The 24404-nt window shown below is 41.8% G+C and overlaps 1 long non-coding RNA gene across 1 annotated transcript in view; it reads left to right on the top strand.

Moving 5' to 3' along the window:
* The window catches only part of LOC137332148 (uncharacterized), a 152184-nt gene that overhangs the window by 106095 nt on the left and 21685 nt on the right, over positions 1-24404 (top strand). Inside the window, exon 4 of the long non-coding RNA XR_010965601.1 lies at positions 2105-2290. This is a non-coding gene — a long non-coding RNA (uncharacterized lncRNA). The remainder of the gene's footprint in view (positions 1-2104; positions 2291-24404) is intronic.

Raw genomic sequence — 24404 nt, 5'->3', positions numbered from 1 at the left:
GCCAATGTTCACTCTACTTCCGAATGTTACTGGGTTCTGTTCCATGGTCATCGGCAGCCCTCCGCTATCCTTATACTTATCTTTAATTTATTCCTTACAGTTAGTTTTTTTGCATAAAATTACTCATTCGCCTCCCTTTGCAAAAATAATTCATATCAGAATCAGCTTGGTATTGTTATTGGAGAACAATGGGCAGTTAATGTCAGACATTTACTATGATGTGCCTTTGACATTGGAGATACAAAGTTGCCGGAAAATAATCTGCTTGTTCTGAGAGTGAGAATGAGGATTACGTGGATTTGATTTTCAGGAAATACAGTGACAAAGAAATATTCATTTATTTATGTAAAGGGATTACTTTGAAATGATTCTGGTTGATACACTACATTTTAAAATAACTTCAGATTGAAGATTTTACAAGCCCAAAGCCATAAAGTAACCCTAAAGACAAAGAATAACCACTGGGGGTAGAGAAAATTGATACCCCCCATAATTATTTTGACATGGGTTATGCCCCTCTCTCCATCCCCTGCTCCAAAACACTGAATTGCTCCTGATGTCTCTCGCTTCAATGCTTTATTTCCGGTAGCACGCCTGCTTACAGATGTTTAATTTATCCACTGATTATCCATAGTTTTCTGAACTATTATAACTTTCTAGGATCATTTCAGGATTTTTTTTTAAAGTAATGTAACTTCATTGTATAAACGCGAGGCCAGATCTGCAGTGATTTCAGCCTTAAGGCATTCCAGCAATTTTCCCTGCAATTCCAAGCATTAGGTAGATCAAATAAAGCTATATATTGTGGGAGAAGGGACTGTCCAGTATTTGTACCTGTGATTGAATATGAGTATCATGTGAACAGTTACACTCAGAAAACAATTTACTTATAATCCCTGAGCTAGGGGCTACCATGGTGCAGTGTGCTGAGGCACCATTGCATGGCACCATGGAGTGATGATACATGGGTTCACTCATGCAATTATCTTCTCCATATCACTGAATTATTAGTAGCAGTGTCAGTGTGCAGAAGTGCCAGGCATTTCTCCACAGAGAGGGAAGATTATCTCCCAGCTGCTCTTGTACCACCTGATTGCAGCTGGTTCAGAGCAGCATTGGCAGAAGCCTGCGATTGGTGGGTTATCGACCCCCTTCACTGCTGTCGGTGTGTAGTCACTGCAGATCAAGGAAAGGAGAGAAAAAGAGGGATCTACACCTTCATTTAAATAAAACAATCTGAGCTGTAACTAACTAGAGCATTCCACAACTAAATAAATGAAGTAACTAGTCTGTCATTACCTGAACAGCGCACAACTCGCAATCAATTATAATATATGCAAGATACTTTTCTCCTGATTTTTGTTTGTAGAAATGGCAGGTGTTGGGTGCAGAAGTGAGGTGACTGAAAAGCCGCGGGGACTCTCGGAGTTACAGAAATAACCTGCCTGTTCTCATAAAAGAAGCCAGTTCACAGGGGTATCATTTTCTCAATATCGTTACCTGGTATACATCACACAAACAATGTAACTGCTGCTTCCTCCACCAAGCAGGTCACCAGATCTTGCCAAGCATCATCATGGTTTCAACACCACTGCTCAATTGGAGGGCCAGCTAGTTGTTGGTGTCAACAGATATTCCCAGCAACCCCTACACAGTTATTCATGCCTTTAATCCTTTCTAATGTGGTAGTTGGCAATCCACCCAGTGCACTCTCTGTTGCACTTTCAGCGTTCTTCATCACACTACCAGCCTTTGTTCCTCTCACATTCAGCCTTCTTAAGAATAAATATTGTATAAAGGTGTATGCATATGGTTGCGAGTTCGTTTTGGATTACTTCAGACATATTTAAAATTAATAGGTGCCACATACATCTTAATAATCAATCTCCAACATTTGTCATTATATTTTTTATACAGATGCTCTGTTGTCCTTGTAAGCCCTTCTCGCTTGGTCAACCTTAATATGTGAATGTGTTTTTAATATTAAAAAATGGCTAGAAGGAAGTTTCTTTGCCCACTATGTGTTCAAGATTTCCTAATTCTTCCTGTTCCCAAAATTGTTGAAGTTCAATTCCTTCAATATGCTTTAATCCACTATTTTCAGAGTTTGGTGCCTGTAACGAAAATGTCGAGTTGAGGAAAATATACTTGATGAAGGTTCAAGACAATGGATCAAACATCCTGAAGAAATCTAGCTCCAACAACAGCGAAGATGGGAGGAACTCTGAAATCATACATTATATATTCGTTTATTTTCTTTTTTAAAAAAGACAGCTGGCATCACATCATGGTGAGTGAGTGAACAGATGGCCTGTAATTAAAACAAATGGATGAATGATATCAGAGGTGCAAAATTAGAAACTTATTCTACATGTGCAGATTAGTACAGAATGTGCAAAATGTTTTTATAATGTATAATAATATAGGAGGGACTGAAAAAAATCTATTTTTAAATATATTGGCCCAGATTTTGCTGCCAAAATAACGGTGAGTTTAATGGCGTTCACCGTTATTAATTTGTAAATCATCCAGTAACTTGTGGCGAGGAAGAGATACCCCATGAATTATGAGTCACCACATGTTGCTGGACAATTTGCACCGCTCTGCCTTTAACCTCCCCATGATATTCATGAAAATTTGCAGGGCTACGTGGAAAGGGCGGGGGTATGGGACTAGCTGGATTCCTCTTGCAGAGAGCCGGCGCAGGCTCGATGGCCTCCTTCGGTGCCACAACCATTCTATGATTCTATGATACGTTGCTGCATTTATGCATTAATTGCCAATTAAGAACATAAGAACATAAGAAATAGGAGCAGAAGTAGGCCATACAGCCCCTCGAGCCTGTTTTGCCATTCAATAAGATCATGGTTGATCTTTGACCTCAACTCCACTTTCCCGCCTTATCCCCATATCCCTTCATTCCCTTAGTGTCCAAAAATCTATCGATCCCAGTTTTGAATATACTCAACAACTGAGCATCTACAGCCCTCTGGTGTAGAGAATTCTAAAGATTCATAACCCTCTGAGTGAAGAAATTTTTCCTCATCTTGGTCCTAAATGGCTGACCTCTTATCTTTAGACCATGACCCCTAGGTCTAGACTCTCCAGCCAGGGGAAACAGCCTCTCAGCATCTACCCTGTCAAGCCCTCTAAGAATTTTATACGTTTCAATGAGATCACCTCTCACTCTTCTAAACTCCAGAGAATATAGGCCTATTTCACTCAATCTCTCCTCATCCTAGGAATCAATCTAGTGAACCTTCATTGCACCCCCTCTAAGGCAAGTGTATCCTTCCTTAGGTAAGGAGACCAAAACTGTACCCAGTACTCCAGGTGTGGTCTCACTACAGCCCTATATAATTGCAGCAGGACTTGCTTACTCTTATACTCCAACCCCCTTGCAATAAAGGCTAACATACCATTTGCTTTCCTAATTGCTTGCTGTACCTGCATGTTAACTTTCTGTGATTCGTGTACAAGGACACCCAAATCCCTCTGACTACCAACATTTCTTAATCTCTCACCTTTTAAAAAATATTCTGCTTTTCTATTTGTCCTACCAAAATGGATAATTTCACATTTCCCCACATCATACTCCATCTGCCACCTTCTCACCCACTCACTTAATCTGTCTATATCCGTTTGTGGCCTCTTTGCGTCTTCCTCACAGCTTACTTTCCCACCTAGCTTTGTATTGTCAGCAAATTTAGATACATGACACTTGGTCCCCTTATTGATATATATTGTAACAGCTGAGGACCAAGCACTGATCCCTGCGGCATCCCACTAGTTACAACCTGCCAACCCGAAAATGACCTGTTTATTTCTGCTCTCTGTTTTCTGTCCATTAACCAATCCTCAATCCATGCTAATATATTACCCCCAATCCCATGACCCCTAATCTTATGTAACAACCTCTTGTATGACACCTTATCGAATGCCTTTTGAAAATTCAAATATACTACATCCATTGGTTCCCCCTCATCTACCCTGTTAGTTACTCCCTCAAAAAACTCTAATAGATTTGTCAAACATGATTTCCCTATCATAAAACTGTGTTGATTCTGCCTAATCGTATTGTGATTAATCATATTATGATATTCTAAGTGCCCTGTTACTACCTCCTTGATAATAGATTCTAGCATTTTCCCTACTACTGATGTCAGGCTAACTGGCCTATAGTTCCCTGTTTTGTCTCTCCCTCCTTTCTTGAATAGCGGGGTTACATTTGCTGCCTTCCAATTTACGGGACTGTTCTAGAATCTAGGGAATTCTGGAAGATCAAAACCAATGCATCCACTATCTCTGTTTTAAAATTTAAGGAATCTTGCAACACCAGGTTATAGTCCAACTGTTTTATTTGAAAATCACAAGCTTTCGGAGGCTTTCTCCTTCGTCAGGTGAGCAAGTGTGGGATTCCATGGAAGGTTACTGCATTTATAGTCAGAGAACAATACCTGGTGATTACAGATAATCTTTCCAACTGCCCGTTGTCAAGGCAATCAAAGTGTTCAGACAGAGTGATGTTACCTACAGGACCACCGAATACACAAACGGCCAGAACAAAAGACAGACAGACAGAGAGAGAGAGAGAAACATCCGAGAGGAAGAGAAAGACAGAGAATGACCCGTTGTGTTAAAAACAGATAACTTTTTCGCTGGTGGGGTTACGTGTAGCGTGACATGAACCCAAGATCCCGGTTGAGGCCGTCCTCATGGGTGCGGAACTTGGCTATCAATTTCTGTTCGACGATTTTGCGTTGTCGTGTGTCTCGAAGGCCGCCTTGGAGAACGCTTACCCGAAGATCGGTGGCTGAATGTCCTTGACTGCTGAAGTGTTCCCCGACTGGGAGGGAACCCTCCTGTCTGGCGATTGTTGCGCGGTGTCCGTTCATCCGTTGTCGCAGTGTCTGCATGGTCTCGCCAATGTACCATGCTCCGGGGCATCCTTTCCTGCAACGTATGAGGTAGACAACGGTGGCCGAGTCACAGGAGTATGAACCATGTACCTGGTGGGTGGTGTCCTCTCGTGTGATGGTGGTGTCTGTGTCGATGATCTGGCATGTCTTGCAGAGGTTGCCGTGGCAGGGTTGTGTGGTGTCGTGGACGCTGTTCTCCTGAAAGCTGGGTAATTTGCTGCGAACGATGGTCTGTTTGAGGTTGGGTGGCTGTTTGAAGGCGAGTAGTGGAGGTGTGGGGATGGCCTTAGCGAGGTGTTCGTCGTCATCAATGACATGTTGAAGGCTGCGGAGAACATGGCGTAGTTTCTCCGCTCCGGGGAAGTACTGGATGACGAAGGGTACTCTGTTGGTTGCGTCCCGTGTTAGTCTTCTGAGGAGGTCTATGCGATTTTTCGCTGTGGCCCGTCGGAACTGTCGATCGACGAGTCGAGCATCATATCCCGTTCTTACGAGGGCGTCTTTCAGCGTCTGTAGGTGTCCATCGCGTTCCTCCTCGTCTGAGCAGATCCTGTGTATTCGCAGGGCCTGTCCATAGGGGATGGCCTCTGGATGGACTGGTTGGTTCCCTCCCAGTCAGGGAACACTTCAGCAGTCAAGGACATTCAGCCACCGATCTTCGGGTAAGCGTTCTCCAAGGCGGCCTTCGAGACACACGACAACGCAAAATCGTCGAACAGAAATTGATAGCCAAGTTCCGCACCCATGAGGATGGCCTCAACCGGGATCTTGGGTTCATGTCACGCTACACGTAACCCCACCAGCGAAAAAAAGTTATCTGTTTTTAACACAAAGGGTCATTCTCTGTCTTTCTCTTCCTTTCGGATGTTTCTCTCTCTCTCTCTCTCTCTCTCTCTGTCTTTTGTTCTGGCCGTTTGTGTATTTGGTGGTCCTGTAGGTAACATCACTCTGTCTGAACACTTTGATTGCCTTGACAACGGGCAGTTGGAAAGATTATCTGTAATCACCAGGTATTGTTCTCTGACTATAAATGCAGTAACCTTCCATGGAATCCCACACTTGCTCACCTGACGAAGGAGAAAGCCTCCGAAAGCTTGTGATTTTCAAATAAAACAGTTGGATTATAACCTGGTGTTGTAAGATTCCTTACATTTGTCAACCCCAGTCCATCACCGGCATCTCCACATCTGTTTTAAAACCCTAGGATATAGGCCATCAGGTCCAGGGGATTTATCGGCTTTTCGTCCCATAAATTTCTTTTTCTTTACTAATCTTAATTACTTTAAGTTCCTCACTCTCATTGGACCCTTGGTTCCCCACTATTTCCAATATGTTTCTTGTGTCTTCTACAGTGAAGACAGATACAAAATATTTGTTGAACGTCTGTGATTTCCTTATTCCCCATTATAATTTCTCCTGTCTCTGCCTCTAAGGGACCCATGTTTACTTTTGCTAATCTCTTCCTTTTTACATACTTGTAGAAGCTCTTACAATCTGTTTTTATATTTCTTGCTAGTTTACTCTCATTCAATTTTCTCCCTCTTTATCAATTTCTTGATCGTCCTTTGCTGATTTCTAAAACCCTCCCAGTCCTCAGGGTTACTACTCTTTTTGGCAACACTGTAATCCTCTTCTTTTAATCTAATACTATCCTTACCTTCTCTAATTAGCCACGGTTGCATCACTTTTCCCGTAAACTTTTTATTCCTCAAGGGAATTTTTATTCGTTGAGAATTATGAATTATTTCTTTAAATGTTCGCCATTGCTTATCGACCATCATATCTTTTCATTTAATTTCCCAATCTACCTTAGCCAACTCGCCCCTCATACCTACGTAATTGGCTTTGTTTATATTTAAGACCCTAGTTTCGGACTTAACTACATCACTCTCAAACTCCATATGAAATTCTATCATATTATGATCACTCTCTCCCCAGAGGATCCTTAACTATAAGATTACTAATTAACCCTCTCTCATTACACAATACTAGATCTAAAATAGCCTTTTCCCTAGTTGGTTCCTCGACATATTGTTCTAGAAAACTGTCTTGAATGCATTCCATGAACTCGTCCTCCAAACTACTTTTGCCAATTGGGTTTGCCCAGTCTATATGAAGATTAAAGTCCCCATGATTATTGCATTACCCTTGTTACATGCTCTTCTAATTTCCTGATTTATACTCTGTCCAACACTGTAACTACTGTTGCGGGCCTATAAAGTACTCCCACCAGTGTTTTCTGCCCCTTGTTATTTCGTAGCTCCATCCATACTGATTCTACATCCTGATTTTCTGAGCTAAGATCCTTTCTCACTACTGCCTTTATCTCAATCCTTTATTATCAGGGCAACATCCCCCTTCCCAACCCCACTCCTTTTCCATTTTGCCTATCTTTTCTAAAAGTCAAGTACCCTGGAATATTTAGTTCCCAACCTTGATCACCCTGCAACCACGTATCAGTAATGACCACTAGATCAAATCCATTTATCTCTATTTGTGCCATTAATTCATCTATCTTGTTACAAATGCTTCATGCATTCAGATATGGAGCCTTTAATTTTAACTTCTTACTATTTTTCCCTGATGTGCCCTTAGTCATTAATGCCCTATTACCGTTATTAAACTCTCTGTCCCTTCTTGACACACTGTTGGTTTTTACCTAAATCACTACTCTATTCTACATCCTTGACTTTTTTCTTTAGACTTATAAATTTACCTTTTCTATTCACTGTAGAAATTTGGGGCTGCTACTTAACAATGCAAGTACCTTTTTAATGAGGAGATTTATGTTCCTGCAATGCCAATCAACCTCTCCGGCCCAGAAAGAAAATGATTTGAACTGTGTTTCAAATAAGTAGTAAATTGTTGTTAGAGATTTTTAAAATTCAAAATTTAAAAGTTAAAGTTTTTTTTCTTACTTTTCCTTTCTGTCTCTTTTTTTCTCTCTCTTCAGCTGTAGGTAATGTTTTCTGTGTGAATGAGGTTGGTAATGTTAGTAAGACCAGTGAATGAAACTACTCACCTTGGCAAGGGAGATTTTACTTTGTAAATTCTGTAAGATTTTTAAAAAATAATGGGAATCATATTGGTTTCAGTCTATTGGTGGTAATAAAGCCTGGTCCAACATTGCGAATGTGTCAATGTACCGTTTTGAATATGCGGTATGACTTCAGCTACGTGGACCTGTCGCCCGTGGTTGGCTCAATTGGTGCTTTTTGTTGCCAATGTAAAATATTTACCCACCCTGTTTAGCCTACATTGGAATTTTGCAAATTAGAATTAATAACACCAAATCATCCTTAACACCTAGGCTGCCATTTTCTGCCTGGTGGTTAGTCATGGTAAAATTACCGATGGCCTGACGGTTCTATCCTTTGTTCTACTTCATCTGTTGACATTAATTCTTCATCATCGCTGGGTCAAAATCCTGGAACTCCCTACCTAACGGCACTGTGGGAGTACCTTCACCACACGGACTGCAGTGGTTCAAGAAAGCGGCTCACCACCACCTTTTCATGGGCAATAAATGCTGGCCTTGCCAGCGAAGCCCACATCCCATGAATGAATAAAAAAAATTATTGGCCTTGTTACCTTCTATAATTTCAAAAGGAGTTCACATATCTACTACTCCTTTGAGTAAGAAGTTTGTGACTTCAAACCCCATTCCAGGACTTGAGCACATAATCTATACTGACATTTCAGTGCAGTACTGAGAGAGTGCTGCCTTGTTGGAGGTGCTGTCTTTCAGATGAGACATCAAAGCAAAGTTCAGGTGGATGTAAAAAATCCTATAGTACTATTTGAAGAAGAGCAAGGAGCTGAATGGTGCCCTGCTCAATATTCATACTTCAACAATACCATCAAAGCAGATCAACTGATCATTTATCTCATTTGCTGCTTGTGGGACCTTGCCACTCATAAATTGGCTGCCATGTGTGCCTATAAAATACCAGTGAGTACACTTCAAAAGAAAAAAATCATTGGCTGTGAAATGCTTTTGAATGTGATACAGATGTGAAAGGTAGTGTATTAAAACAAGATTTTCCTTTTCTTCTTGTCTCCATTGCTTAAGCTGGTTCCGAGATGTTCAGTTTCCTCTTTCATGCCAAATACGTCTTTTCCTTTCAACAACTCTAACCTCCTTATAAAGCCCATCTGTCCAAGACTTGAAAAATGCTCTGGTATTTGGGGAGGTTCTATCTGGCACTATCGAGCAGAATATATGAAAAAGCTTGTCATTTAATGGGCTATCCTGTCTCTCTTTCTCTTTCGATGCTATAACCTTGTTGTCTTTCTCTATTTCATCAAATAGTGGAATGGTAATGCTCCTTTGAACTTATTTGTCTTGTTCCTTCTGAGGTGCATCCTACATGCTCTTTCTCCTTCCTTCATCCTCACTTTGTTGACATCAGGACTTTTTGCATTGTCTTCCACTGCAACTCTTTCTTTACCAGGAAGAGAAAATTATGGAACCCATTACTTCATTCAGTTTTTTTTATATAGTATCATAGTAGGTACAGCACAGGAGAAGGCCATTTGGCCCATTGTACCTGTGCTGGCACTTTGAAAAAGCTATCCATTTAGTCCCATTCTCCTGCTCTTTCCCCATTAGTCCTGTAAATTTTTTTCTCTCCAAGTATTTATCCAATTCCCTATTTCCCTTCAAGTATTTTCCCTTGACAATTTTCAAGCTTTTAAAACCCAAGCTTGGTATCACCTAATCACTACTTCCTGCCTTCTTGTCTACTGTTTTCATTTATATTTTATTTGTGCAAAAATAATTTTCAATCTTTGAATATGCCAAAATAGTTTATCAAATTTTCAGAAATCTCAACCTTTGGAAACTGCAGGACAATGCAGCGTTAAGTTGTACGTATTTGTTGCAAACCATCCTAATTAAGTATTCCTGTAGTTAGTGTTGTACAGCTACCAGCTAGAAATGTACTTTTAATATATCTGAAAACTTGTTTTCCAGTCACGTGGGAATTCCCATTATAAAATACTTTGAGCCCCAGTGCTCAAAATATTTTTTTTTTATTCGTTCATGGGATGTGGGCGTCGCTGGCGAGGCCAGCATTTATTGCCCATCCCTAATTGCCCTCGAGAAGGTGGTGGTGAGCTGCCTTCTTGAACCGCTGCAGTCCGTGTGGAATAATCCATTGCTCAGGTTCCATACTGATAATCATTTAACAATATGATAATGTGTCATACAATTAACATGATTATCTTTTTTAAGATCAAATAACCAGGCCAGCATAAAGCAACGTGAATTATGATTTTTTTAAACTGATTTGGATGTTCAAAGACCTGATTTAATTCTTGATTTAACTTCTCTTACTGGTCAACCAAAAAGCTGCATTGAGGTAATTAATGGTTGTATGCACAGACTGAATTGTCCCATTCTGTTCATCGGTCATGTGGATGGATTAGGATGAGGACCTTTAGGGTTAGATTTTCAACTTGCATTCCGGGCATAGAACCGGTGTTGCAGTTCGGCCGCCCGTTATAGAAACCGCCCAATTTTGAAATCAATGGTAATGAAAATAGGGCGTGTTCTATGAAGGGTGCCTAATCTGGAATGTCAGTTTTACACCTGAGTGGCAAGTTGAAAATCTGACGCTTAATGTTAAAACTTGGAAAAAAGAGAAGGAAATGAAAACAATTCAAAAGTAAAAATGACTTGCTTTGATGGTGACAATCCACAAATGAGAAGCTACAACTAGGTCAGATTATACCAAAGATATTTGGTACACGGTCTTAGTGACTTTACAAGGGGAGACTTCTCTGATACCTCAAAGCAGATTTGATTTCCCAGTCCGCTTGCTGCTTTCATTGTGTTTGAATAAACAGTTTGTTTCAGCTAAATAGGTTAGGGAGGACCAGGGGTCAGAATTTTAAGTTGCATAATGCCATATCTAGGTTAGATATCAGAAGGTGGTTCTTTTCCCAGAGAATAGTGGACCTCTGGAACAGGCTGCCGGCTCATGCTCGGTTCCTTCAAGTGAGAACTGGACCTGTCTCTGGCTGGGGGGAGATCACTTCGTACAAAGGTAGGTTCTGCATGGTATTATATTGTGATGCACAAGACATCACTATTGTATGGGACAGGCTGGATGGACCTGAGGGTCTTTACCCGTCTATTGTTTGTTCGTATGTTCGTATTTATACAGTAGGTTTGAGTTTGAGGGGAAATGAAAGAGATTGATTTCAATTCCCAGTTCAAAAGTAACAGAGAAGGATTTTTTCCCACTGACATTGCAGAAAACTCAATTACATAAGGTCTCAACTAGAATATTTTAATTTTGAACATAATGTTTAATCTGGGAAATGCTCTGGGAACTAAGATGTCTCAGTAGGTTTTAATTACATATTAAAATATTTACGTCCAGGTATTGGAAAACAGTTAATATGCCAGACCTTGTTGCCTTTGAAGCAACTAGATTTGTTGTAAACAAGCTGTTTACAGATGGAAATTATGACTGAACTCTGCTGATAAACGGATGCATTGTTGCTTGAAGTGAATCCTCAAACTATATGTTTTCCACATCCTTTTTATGTGATGATAATTAATGAGTACCTCACTGAAACCATAGTATTTAATAGTTCAAAGACCTGAATGCTGTAGAATCAGTTTAGAACGTAATTGCATATAGTGAAGTCGTCCAGTATTGCAAGTAAATTACCATGTGAAAGAATGGAATGACACTTCTTTTAGAGTTAAATTACTGCCTTCTAAAGAGTAAAGAAATGAGTTTCTGACTTTCATAGAAACAAATGTTTGTAGTCACCACTGTGCCTAATTTCTGCCTGCACTCTGATCCTGTTTTCTCAATTGCATTTTAAAAAATTACTCATTGTGGTTCAACAACTGGAAAAGATCTTGCTCAGCCTGACCGCAATTAATTTTTGTAAAATATCTAGCCAGTGTAAATTAAGACTTCAATTTGAAGATTTATAGAATGTAACCCGTCCTTTGGGTTAAAGAGCCTTAACTTCACTACTTTCAATATGAACCTGTCAATGTGAGCAATGGAGACTGACACAAAAGAACTACGAGGGAGTGGGTACATTTTCTGCTAGGCAGGAATTTCAACAGCAACCTACCACCATGTGGGAAATGGTAGTGTAAATGTTAAGGCACATTTGTAGGGTACTGATGCCGAGTCACAAATTCAAAAATAGGTTTAACATGGAATAAATCTTTTGTACCAATGGAGTAAAATCATTTAGTTAGCCAATTGTTTGGAGAAAGATTCAAATATCTTTTATTCAGAATTAGCAACATCACTGGTTACGAGCTATACTGTCCTGATCTGTGAAATCACTGCAGACTAGGAATCAAACCTGGGACCTTTTGGTCTCTATGGCTTTAGTGCTATTCCAGACATGCCTTTCGGGAGAGCTCAACCACTAAACATTGTGCAAAAATTCTTCTGGAATGATGCTGATTTGAATGGGGTGCCGCCATCTTTGCTAGGATCACAAATCCACTGATTTTACTGAAACGTCGGTGGAGCCTTATTAATCTGTTTGGCTTTCTTCTGAAAAATAAAAGGTGGTTACATATAAAATGTAACCTGTTTTTTCACTCAAAATATTAAATTATGTACTTCCATTATATATTTAAGATTTACTATCATATTTGTAATTGACGGTGGAATAAGATAATTCAATGTAACAGGGAATAATTGTAATATTCACAACAAAGATCTGACTGGAAAATAAATGCTAGATTGAATTGCTGCATCCTCTACCTCTCTGAACAGTGAAAATTTGTGGCCCATGGAATTAATCTATTCTCCATATATTAATTATGACTGCTTTCAGAATGACAATGAAGCAGATATGAGTGGAGCTGCACTATATCACTGCTTACTGCAGGGAGCCTTAACAGTAAATTGCGGACACTAATGATTCGTTCTCAATTGAATTTGCTTGCCATTTATCTGCTTCAGTGTGTCTGAAATAAAACCTGCTAAATGAGAACTGTTAAATGCAAGCCACTGGATATTTTTAATAACTTTTAACTAAAAATTAAAACATATGACCTTAGTTCTGCCCTTTTGTAAGACTGTGGTAACTAAATTTAAGGCATGCTATCAAATTAATGAAGCATGGCAAGTTGAATTTGGGAATTAAAAATAAAAGACCCCGTACCTCTTGGGGGGGGGGGAGGAGGAGTTTGGGGGGAAGAATTGCAGAACCCTTGTCAAATTAATTTTATTTGTGATAATTAGAATACTCTATAGTTTTTATTAGTAAATTTTCATTGTATTTATAACGGTATTACCCATGAGAACAGTTAATTTATTGCATTAAAAAATGCTTAGATGATTTTATATAATAACGGGGACAATTTAAATGTCATACTTGTCACTGGAGTTTAATATCCTTGCTGAAGAATATGCCACTGCTTTGGCTGCTTTTGATGTGCATGTCATTTTACAATGATTGTCTAGAAAAAAAATCAAATAGATTTTTACTCAACATTTTACTATGGATTATAACAGTTCCCCTCAATTTAGATATATTTGTTGTGTCGTAGCAAAGATAGCAGTACTTGTCTTAAATCAGCAAATATAAATTGTTACGAGCATACCAATATGAAACTTTAATAGCCTTGCTTCTCACAACAATCTATTCCAATTATTTTATCTTGTTCAGGACATAAATTTGACGGTGAAATGTAAAGAAAACATACACAATTTTGAACTCTTGCCCTTTCATAAGAAAGCACAGTATGAAAAATGTCATTTTGCTCATCAAGCCCATTCCTTCTACACATCATGTACAAACTGCTCAATTATGGATTGCACCTAGTCTATTTAATCTCCTGAGGAAAGATTTTGCAAAATGTCTCCCTGTCCTCAAAGGTTTATCAAAGGTCTCCAAATTGCCTACCTAACATTACATCAGTTGCCTTTCTTGTTTTAACATTTCCATAGTTTTAACAGTTTAGGAACCATCATGTTCCACATAGAATTCAATTGTTTCCATCTGTACTTCAGCCCTGTTCCTAATCAGATATTTGTCCAGCAGTTTTTTTTTGAAATGTTAATCAACTGCTATAACATCCTGTTTAGATTGTCTCATCCTGATTGAAACTAAATGCAATCCCGTGGCTTTTGTGGAGAAGTTTGGATTATAACTGATGTCTGTGACCCATTCTTTTTCTTTCCTTATGACTATGTCTTATGAGTGATCAATACCAATTATGAATTGATATCCTATCTTAGTAAATTCAGGATCTTGCTGTACATATGTCTGAGTGAAGATGTACCTTTAAGTTTATCTGAAACCGAGTATTAAAAAGACCATGGGGTTTCTCAGAAATATACTATGTGCGAATGTTCTAACAGTGAATGAGAGCTTTGAGGGAGGGGAAAACTTCAAATATCTTTGATGGAATGGTTGCACCCCAGCTTGGGCTGCTTACGATTACTGGGAAAAATGTAGAAAATCTAGTTCTCTCCCACTGACTCCAAAATAAATCTGCATTCCTAGAGCATAATGCTTGTTTATTTTGTTCATGGCAGTGAGACGTGGGTACTGATGTAAGCACTGGATCACAGCTTAACAGCTTTGCTACCAACTGCTACGGGATTATTCTTGGCAGAAAGTGATTAGACCATGTTACCAACACAGATTTATGCAAGCACGTGCAACAGGAGCCACTGTGTGATCTGATCCACGATTACCAAGTAGGCAAGTCATGCACTAAAGAAATGAACTGAAAAGCTTATCTGCACTTTCATCCTTTACCAGCCAATTTGTAGGAAGCAGCACCAACAAAGCTTCAAACCTTCAAAGACTATGGGGTAGAAATTCGTCTTGAATATCGGACTGCTCGTATAACGGGTGGCCAATGCGATACCTGTTTCACGCCAACGCCCTAGACGAATTTCTACTCATATCAGTACAAGGCTGGGTTGGTCAGCAAAACACCATATTGACTAAGAGAAAATGTGAAACCACGTTTCAGAATAATGTGAGGAGAAATAAAACTGCGATTCATTGCATAACAGCTGACTGCTGCTGACTATAAATGGAACAATTGTGATTACAAATGGACCTAGCCTTGGATAAACCTGATAAGTTCGCATTAAATTTTCAATCTCAATTCATTTTCTCTGAAACTCCTTGCCTGTTAAAAACATTCAGCCCTGCCCAGAAATTAACTGTGATTATCCTATTATATTGTAATATCAAAATTGCCTGCAGGCACCCTTTAATCAAAAGCACAGGAGGAGTGCCCATCTTTTTTTTCCTTGGCTCAGAGCCAGGAATGTGCAATTCCTGCAGATGGTGGTGGGGTGCGGGGGGCAGTGATACAACAGTATTTTCTAATAGGTCTTGACTTCCTAGAAATGCTGGCACCCGTTTCACGGCTAGGTGAACTGGAGTCCACTTTAGCTGAATCCTTTGCACATGGAGCTAGGAGATTTTTCACAATGAAGGGAGTTGAACAAGGAAACCCCCGGGTACAAACCTAACTATTGGAATAGAGGAAGCCAATATTATGATACATTGTGTTTCACATGGGGAGGAAAAACAATGTTTGAAACAAAATGCCTGTAGAACTACAACGAAATCATTATGGCACGTTTCTTCCCCCAAGCTCTAAAAACGCCCTTGGTGCCTGGCCGAAGATTAGTTTCAGCCACAAAAACCATGAAAGGCACTTATAATAAAATTAGATGCACAATGCCTCTGCAAACCTTTCTTCTCTAGGCAAAAGGGAAATGAAAAAATATTACCGTCTCACCTCAATGCTGCTCAGGATATTTCTGAGTTCATCAGTTGGGTTTCAGCTTTTGTCTAACATAATAAATAAATTATTGCATTTATAACTGGGTTTGCCACATATCCAGTTTTGGGCTGGACTGCCTTGTTTTTAAGTGGGGTTTCCAAAAAAAATTTAAAATGTAAATTCCAGACACCAAGGGGATAATTTTAACCTAACTTGCCGGGTGGGAAACCCATGGGATTGGGTGAAATGCCAGTTTTACACCTCGCCCATTATTACTCTCCGTTGACTTCAATGGAGAGTAAAATCCAATTGGGTGTAAAACCAGCGTTGCACCCGATCCCGTCAGATTCCCGACAGGCGGGTAAGGTTAAAATTGCCCCTCAAAAGTCTCTTTTGTAAATAGAATTACGAGAGCTCCCACGATGGACTACTAAGCCACACACGCCCATTTGCAGGTTCAACTCCTGGTCAGTGCTGAGCTAGCTGGTTACAGTTGGTCACTAGAAAGGTGAGAAAAAGGCAGTGCTCCTGATCAGATTCCCTTTGGCTAGTACTTCAATGTGGGTGTCAGGTGAGGATGGGTTTGGGCTTAGTTTGTGATCATAGAATCATAGAAAGGTTACAGCACAGAAGGAGGCCATTCGGCTCATCAATTCCACGCCAACCACAGCTTCTCCAGTCTATCCAAGTAACTAAAGTCCCTCATCCTTCGAATCATTCCAGTAAATCTCTTCTGCACCCTCTCTAAGGCCTTCACATCTTTCCTAAAGTGCGGTGCCCAGAACTGGACACAATACTCCAGTTGTGGCCATGCCAGTGTTTTATAAAAGTTCATCATGACTTCCTTACTTTTGTACTCTATGGGCTCCATTTTAGCACCCGCTATCGGATGCTAAAATCGGGTGCTCCAACCCGCCCACTTCCGGGTTCCCCACAGACGCGCCGACATGCGCCGCAACCCCCGCATGTGGGACTCCAGCAGGCAATTAAAGCCGGCGGGGTGCCACTCGAGAGTATTTATCTTGTCATTTCAGGTCATTAACAGACCTGATTAAGGGAATGTGTCAGGAGGGGTGGGATTTTAGAAACAACTGGGACTGTTTCTCACACTGGGGGAACACTCCCAGTTGAAATGGACGTGTTGCAGCTATCAGCCTGTGGCAGTTGCAAAGGTCCATTTGACAGGTTGTGGGGGGGGAGACCCTCACTCATTGCAGGAGGCCACTCTGTCACTTGGGACACAGTTTGGCCTCCACCACCCTCCTCCTGACAATCAAATTCACCAACTTGCACACTTACCCCGGGGTCCAGAGACATGTACCTACCTTGCGGACCCCCTCAGATGTACATCTTCCGGATGGGGGCCGCCGTAGCTGCAGTCATGACCTCCTCGGAGGGCGAACAGCATCACCAGCCTCGCCGGCCAAGCCGTCCACCTCTGACGCGTGGAGCTTCACAACACAGTGCTGTGACACATCCATCTGCACAGAAGGAGGGAGGGCAACCGCAGAGAGAGATGCGTCGCAGGGGGCACTACCCTCGCCACAGGGTCCACAGACCAAGGCTCAGCTTCCTGGACCTCTCTGAGCAGCAGTGCACACGGAGGCTCAGAGTCACTCGACATGTCGTCGTGGACATCTGCAGCCTCCTTCATGCCGAGCTGCTCCGGGCTGGCCCGAGCACCATCTTCTTACCTGTCGCTGTAAATGTCACCACTGCCCTCAACAACTTCTCCTCCGCATCCTTCCAGGGTGCCACTGGGGACATCGCCAACGTCTCTCAGTCATCTGCACAAAAGAGCCCTGTAAATACACCTATACCCACTTTGCAGTGACACAATGGGTGGCATCAGGTGTGGGTCTTCATTGTGATCCTCAGGAAAGGGCATTATTGCTCAAACGAGACAAGATTCGCAAAGACATGGCAGTAGTGGTGCCAATATAATATGTGATGTGAGTTGGTCAGAAATTAAATATGAGTAAAAACCATGACAAACCCTCAAACACCCTTGTGCATCCCCTTCATGCTCACGACACGTTTGCCTTACGCTTCCTACTGCACATATGTGATGCATGCCCTGTGGCTGCAGCATAGGTAGTGGCAGGTTGAGTGAGGCTGACCGTGAAAGAGATGCATGAGAGGGTGAGTATGAGATAGAGCCATGAGATTGTATGAGGATTGGGTTGAGTGGTAGTGGCGGGATGAGTACTGGCGAGGTGAGTAAGTGCAGGTAAGATGAGGATGAGGTTTGAGTGGGTGTGAGGGGTGATGTGACAGAGTAGTGTTGGCAGTGCAGAAGGCGATGTGGGGTGGGGGCGGTGATGTGGCAGACGGAGTGTAGGGGAATGAACTCACTTTGGCTGACCTACTGAGGTCATTGCAGCGCCTCCTGCACTGTATGCAGGTGGGCGATATGTTGGTGGTGCAAGTGACCTCCTCTGCCACCTCGAGCCAGGCCTTCCTGGTGGCAAAGGCAGGCCGCTTCCTCCCGCCCGCTGGGGGGAAGATCTCTGTCCTCACCCTCCTCCTCACCCCATCTAATGATACCTGGAGTGAGGCATCATTAAACTGGGAGCAGCCTTCCCCTTGGGCTGCTCCTTGCTGTAATTTTTCCTATTTGTTGCAGCATCTGTCAGTGGAGGACTGCCCCTTTAAATAGAGCTCCTCCAGCTGACAGACCTTACTGCGCATGCGCAGTCCGCCCGACGCGCAGATCAGCAGCGGAGAACCCGGAAGACCGGGTAAGTGGATCCAATTAGGCTGCGATCGCGCGCGGGGCAGACTGATTTCACCGGGCGCGTTACCCACGCGCCCAATAGCCCCCCCACCGTGAACCCGCAGCCCTGGCAATATCGAGCCCTATGCCTCTATTTATAAAACCCAGTATTCTGTATGCTTTTTTTAACCACTTTCTCAACCTACCCTGCCATCTTTGTACACATATACCCCCGGTTCTTTCAGTTCCTGTACCCTTTTTAGAATTGTGCCCTCTAGTTTATATTGCCTATGATGCCCATGCTTGGTTGAATAGCTTATTGCCACTCACTGTCTAGGCTAACATGAAGAATAGCTGCCACCACCTGTGAAGCTGTACCCAGCAAGAGTTAGTATTTTTAGGAAAAAAAGGAAGGAACTGGACAATATTTAAAAAGGAAAGTCGGGTGTAACTGCCAGACATTCATTAAAATTACCCAGTCAATGTGAGGCCATTGTCAAGAATCAAATAAATAAATGCAGCACCATGATTTTAAATAGAGTTTGCAAACTGACTCTCTTTTTAATCATAAATCTCATTCCCAACGTTCCCCTGATGCTGAGAACTTTGGGGGTCAGAGGGTCATTAGCACCTGTGGAACCATCCTGCAGCATGACTCACTGCTTTCAGCGGAAGAGGAGAGGAAATGGAAAGCAAATTGGAGAAAAATAACCACTGTTGGTAAACAGGAATTTGTTAGCATCTGAGCCAGGAATTCCTGACAACATATGGCCTTTAAAATTCTAGCCATGTAGGGCACCAGTGGGGAATTGGAGAGCGTGTTGTTCACAGTGTAAGCCTGAATACAAATCTGTTCTCTGGATTTAACAGACTGTGCTACTGGCTGATACCTCTGTATCATCTCTTCCCTATATGCCATAATGATGGTATGGTAAAATTAATTTTGATTGTTATTTTTTGGACCTGTGAGCTTTTAAATTTAAGCTCCATGAAAATTTTCCCTACAGTTGATTTTTTTTTAAGAGATTGTTTTTCAGTTCTTATTTGCAAAAAGGAAATCAACAGACAACGCTGCAATTGTTGGCCCTCTAACAAATTTTCACTCGTTAACTCTGCAGATATCCTTTGCTTGCATTTTCTATTGTGCTGTAGTTTATCCACATTGCGCAAGTCAACATTAATAGCATCGGATACGTGCTAAATGGATTAAAGTAGATAGAGCAGAGTCTGGTGGCATCCACAGGCCCTCAGTAATGCATGGTCAACCATATGGACAAGGACAAAATCAAGTGACTGAAAGCACCAAATTGCAGACTCCCCTCCCTCCCCCACTCTCAGAGCCTAAAATAGCACAGTAGCATACACTAGCAGAAGAATAGCCTGTTATTAAATGTGTTAAACACAAATTTTCTTTTTCAATTTTTTAATTTTTCATGATCATTTTCTCGTTGATATATTGTAATAGAATATTTATATTATGAGGACTGGCAACACCTCAGCCCTTTGATCGTCACATTAATTGTGACACAAGCAGCAGTCTTTGTTTAATATTTGGGGCCCTATTTTGTACTTTTAGTGACTGTACTGACTGTAGCTGGTACAGTAGTGCAATTGCAATCTCGTGTCATCACAGAAATGCACACTATTTTATATTTACTTTTAGTGTCAGTGCTCAGACACGTTGAAGGGTAAAGAGCAATTTCTATTTTAAGTTTGATGGGATTCTGATACCTAAGGGCTAATTTTGTTGTCATGTCATGTGTGCGGTTGCACATCCAAGGAAAAAACATATTCACAGGCCCTCTGGTTAATGTACAATGTGTTGAAAGGGAGGAATTTGGGTCAGGGGCGGGAGCACATTTCTTGTACAACTGGCAACCAGCTGATCCTGTCAGATTGGGAGTCCTGCCTGCCACTACTACTATTCTCAGGGTGGCTGATTTAAAATGTGACAGTTGAGAGGTATGAGTTTCAATGTGGAAACTGGCATGCAGCTTGCACTCGTAATGATTCCATTGGAATAGTTCAAATACTTAAAGCAGAGAATGCCACCTGCCCATCAGCTGAGGACTAATTCTAAACATACTTGATTGGAAAACATTTCAAATTTGCTATCAATTTTTATTGAGTTTAGCAACAACCTCTTCAATTGTCTTTTGGACAGGACAGGAGCTCATTTGGAATATCCCCATGGTGAGTGTCACAAAGGTTGCTGCCACTCAGATGCACAAAGTTCAGTAAGGTGTAGACTGCGCAGATTTTATGGCATTTACTTACAATATCCACTAATCTGGCATGAAAACAAAGTGTACATTACTCTTCATATGTTTGGCTATGACTCAGCCTAAAACAAATATCTGCACAGGGAAAATGTTGCTCATTTTTTGGTGTTGCAATCAAATAAGATTTTTTTTCGTTAACAAAAAAAACAGAAAAAGAGCCTTTGAACATTACTGTATACAAAAGAAAATGAAGACTCTGGTCACGTTTTTAACTCCAAGCGGAGGGATGGGGGAGGTGGTGAGGTGAACTCACCCGCTGCTGCAGAAATCAGGCCTGGGCTATTTTAACTCCCATGCTGTTGGTCCACTGTGCCCGGGAAGCCCTTTGCCAGCCTCCAGAAAATTATGTGTTCCATGCCCACTTAGCAACACTCAGGTAAGTGTGAGGAAAGAGTCCTGGGAGGGTCTCACGTGAGGGAAGGGGGGAGTCCAGAGGGAAGGGTAGCATTAAAATATTCACCAAAAACTGGGTTTCAGCCCTTGCAATTTTTTTTGCATCAAAACAGTAAAGAACTTGGAAAAGAGCAAATTTATGAATTAATTAATTTTTAAATGAATTGATCTTCATTTTGGGTCTGCTACAGAGCCTGGGAAATGAGAAGAATCAAACAATATTTTATTCAAATCTTTGAGGGATAAATTAATTCGCGCCCATTTTGGGACACAATCCGATTGGCCAGAAGAAGCCGGCCTGAGGACCACCCAAAATTGGTCCTCAGACCTCATCTTAATATTTCGAGTGAGCTTCCGACACCTGTTGCACCTCCAGAGGCAGCTCGCTCATGTCAAGGTATCCAATTCCAGCACCTGCCTCCCCGGAAGCAGCCTTCAATTAAGTTCTGGGGGAAGGGGGGAGATGAATGGGATGGGGTAATTGCAGCAGCCCTCCGGAGTGTTGTGAAGCTGGGAGGAGCTTCACATCAAACTTAAAGAAACATTTTTTTTTACTTATCTCTGTGGTGGTGGCGGCCGCCGCCAGCAAAATCTGAGTGGAGCATGCCCAGTTCCTCCTATGTTCAGGGCAGCCCAATTTCCCAGAAGGGTCCTAAAACAAGCGTTAGGCCCCTGATTAGCATATGCAAGGGGCTCAGTGCTTGTTTTAGGTGGTTGCCCTGGACACCTAAAAAATGGCCTGACCCAATCGGATGCATGACATTGGTTCCTGAAATTGACGCTCATTACGCCCATTTTACACCCATAAAACGGGTGCAAAGAGGTCCAATTTCTACATGACTGTGTTTTAATATGTCAGAAAGGAATAAACCTTCAATAACATAAAGGGGTACAGTATTGGTGGAAAAGTTTTGCCAAACCTTTTTTTTAAAGATACACAGTGGTGTGGATTTAAATTATTTTACCTACACATTATATAATTATAAAAAAAATGAAACTTTTTATTTGTGATGTATCATGGTATTTTCTGTCTTCCTTTCATGGTACATATGGGTTTAAAAATTTGGTTCACTCACAGAAATTGGCTTGACTTGTTTTAATACATAACCAGAAGTTTTTGCCTGGTCGCATATCTAAGGGAAAGGCCAAGACATTCAATTCAAATACCAGTACCCTCGGGGCTTTGTTTGTATATACATTTGATTGGCAGCTCTCTTTGAATTTTAGAAATCCCTATGTAAATTTGCTGCGCGCCAGTCATTTTTTAAAAACTATTTCTCAGCCTGTCTTGAGTGATCTACATGAAGCCATCAGACAGAGATCGGTAGGCCTGCGAGAGACTCCATGGCTGGTCAGCATAAAATCACATAAGATTAATATTTATATTGCAGTATAGAGCAACAGGCAAAACGTTTGATATTTTCTGCCAATTTGAGAGGAGAGATAGTTAAGCTTATAACAACTATAAAATCTATTGTGGGCACAATTTTAACATTGAAAAACCGGTGGGTTGGGGGCGGGGGGCATTCAAAATAGCAACCATTTCAGACCTGCCCCCAACCCACCCATTTCTGATTTTCACCGGGGCAGGACGAGGGGTGGGCAACCAATCCGCTTCCAGGAGGTAGCTTGGTCACAAAAACCTTTCAAGGAGGCTGTGGACCTCCATTTTTGCAGATTTTGCAATTTCAACTACTTCAGGGCCAGGATTCCCGGGCCTTCCCCTTCACTCCACGTGAGAGGAGGCGAGAAGGCCTGAAACTACAGGTAAGTGCCTTTCTGGCAGCATGTGGGCCCGGAGAAGCAGGAGTGCTTCCCCCAGGCCCAACAAGCCTACCTGCAATGTCCCCCACCAACTATCGGGGAGCCCCGCCCCCATGATCTCTGACCCCTCCCCCAATGATAACGGCCCCTCCCCAATCTCCGAACCCCCCCCAACCCAACGATTGCGGACCCCCGATCTCCGACCCCCAATCGATCGCAGACCCCTGTGATGACCCCTGATTCTCCCCCAACGTTTGCGGACCCTCAAAATGACCCCCGATTCCTCCCCACAATGATTGCAGACCCTCGCATTGACCCCCTGATCCCCCCCAATGATTGCAGACACCCACAATGACCGCCAATCTCGACACCCCCCCATGACTGACTACCCCCCAACCCCAATGCCCATCAGTGCCCCCGTGCCCACCCATGCCCCCCATGCCCCCCCCACCGTCCCCCCAATCCATATAATCAGAGTTACCTGAACACGTCCTCTCCCTGGCTGCTCTCCCGATCGACTGAGACCAGCTGGTCAGTTGGACGACAATCCAACAAAAAAAAGACGCCCTTACCTCAAAATTGTAAGGACGTCCGGGAAATCCGTGCTTTCGGGTTTCCCGCCGCAATTTGACCCCCCGCCCCCTTCCTGCCTTGGGGTCAAAATCATGCCCAGTGTGTCATTGCTACTTTTTACTAATCAATTTACTGTTTAATGAATCTGGTAATTTTTAGCCTAAGGTGTGGTCTTGTGAAATTATTCTGTCATCTTCTGAAGTCAAGAAAGCTCCATTTGTAGTGTAATCAGTAAGCTAAAAAAAAGGTAAAGAGGGTTCTCTGCTTGACCGTAGGTTTGGTATAAAACCTAGATTTTAGACAGATGAAGGCACACTGTGGATCACAGCACAAGTTTGGCTATGGGAGGGGTCTGAAATGCTAACCTGAGAAGAGTGTCGAGAGTAATGACCCAAAAACATAACAGTCATTGTAACTAAAATGCCACATGGCGCTCTGTCCCCAAACAAGAAAAGATTTACCACACCTCATCATGAAGATGGTGCCCTTCTGTAGTCATAATGTTAATGGGAATCATGACACCCCCCAAAAATACTCATTTTACTCATTTGTATTTGCACATGCAGAATAAAGCAACTAGAAACTGCACTTCTGATGCTGTGGGAGTTGGTGATCACGTAAGAAGGGCTTGTAGACAGTAGAGAGACTGAAAGGGAGAAGTACATTCACAGCTTGTTAGTCTATGCTTGGAAATGATCCACACATTTACATTTTGGACATGTGGTTTATTTTGAACCTCTCCATGACTGGTCTTCATGATCTGATCCATTTCAAAGATTCTGAAGAAACTTAGATTTCCAAATAAGAGCTTCAAATTTATATAAATTGCATTTATCTGACATTGACCTATAAATAATAAAATAATAGTCTAAAATTAAAAAGTACATCAAATATCTGAACATGGAAATTCTCCTTGCTTGCCTTGGAGTTGATTTTGAATTTATCGTTCTGATTTCACGCAAATTATTTGAGAATTTGAAGTGTAGTTGCGAGAAGACAGCACTGCT

The sequence above is a fragment of the Heptranchias perlo genome, chromosome 14 (genome assembly GCF_035084215.1).
Source record: "Heptranchias perlo isolate sHepPer1 chromosome 14, sHepPer1.hap1, whole genome shotgun sequence".
NCBI lineage: Eukaryota > Metazoa > Chordata > Chondrichthyes > Hexanchiformes > Hexanchidae > Heptranchias > Heptranchias perlo.
This window is presented reverse-complemented; position numbering and strand designations above follow the sequence as displayed.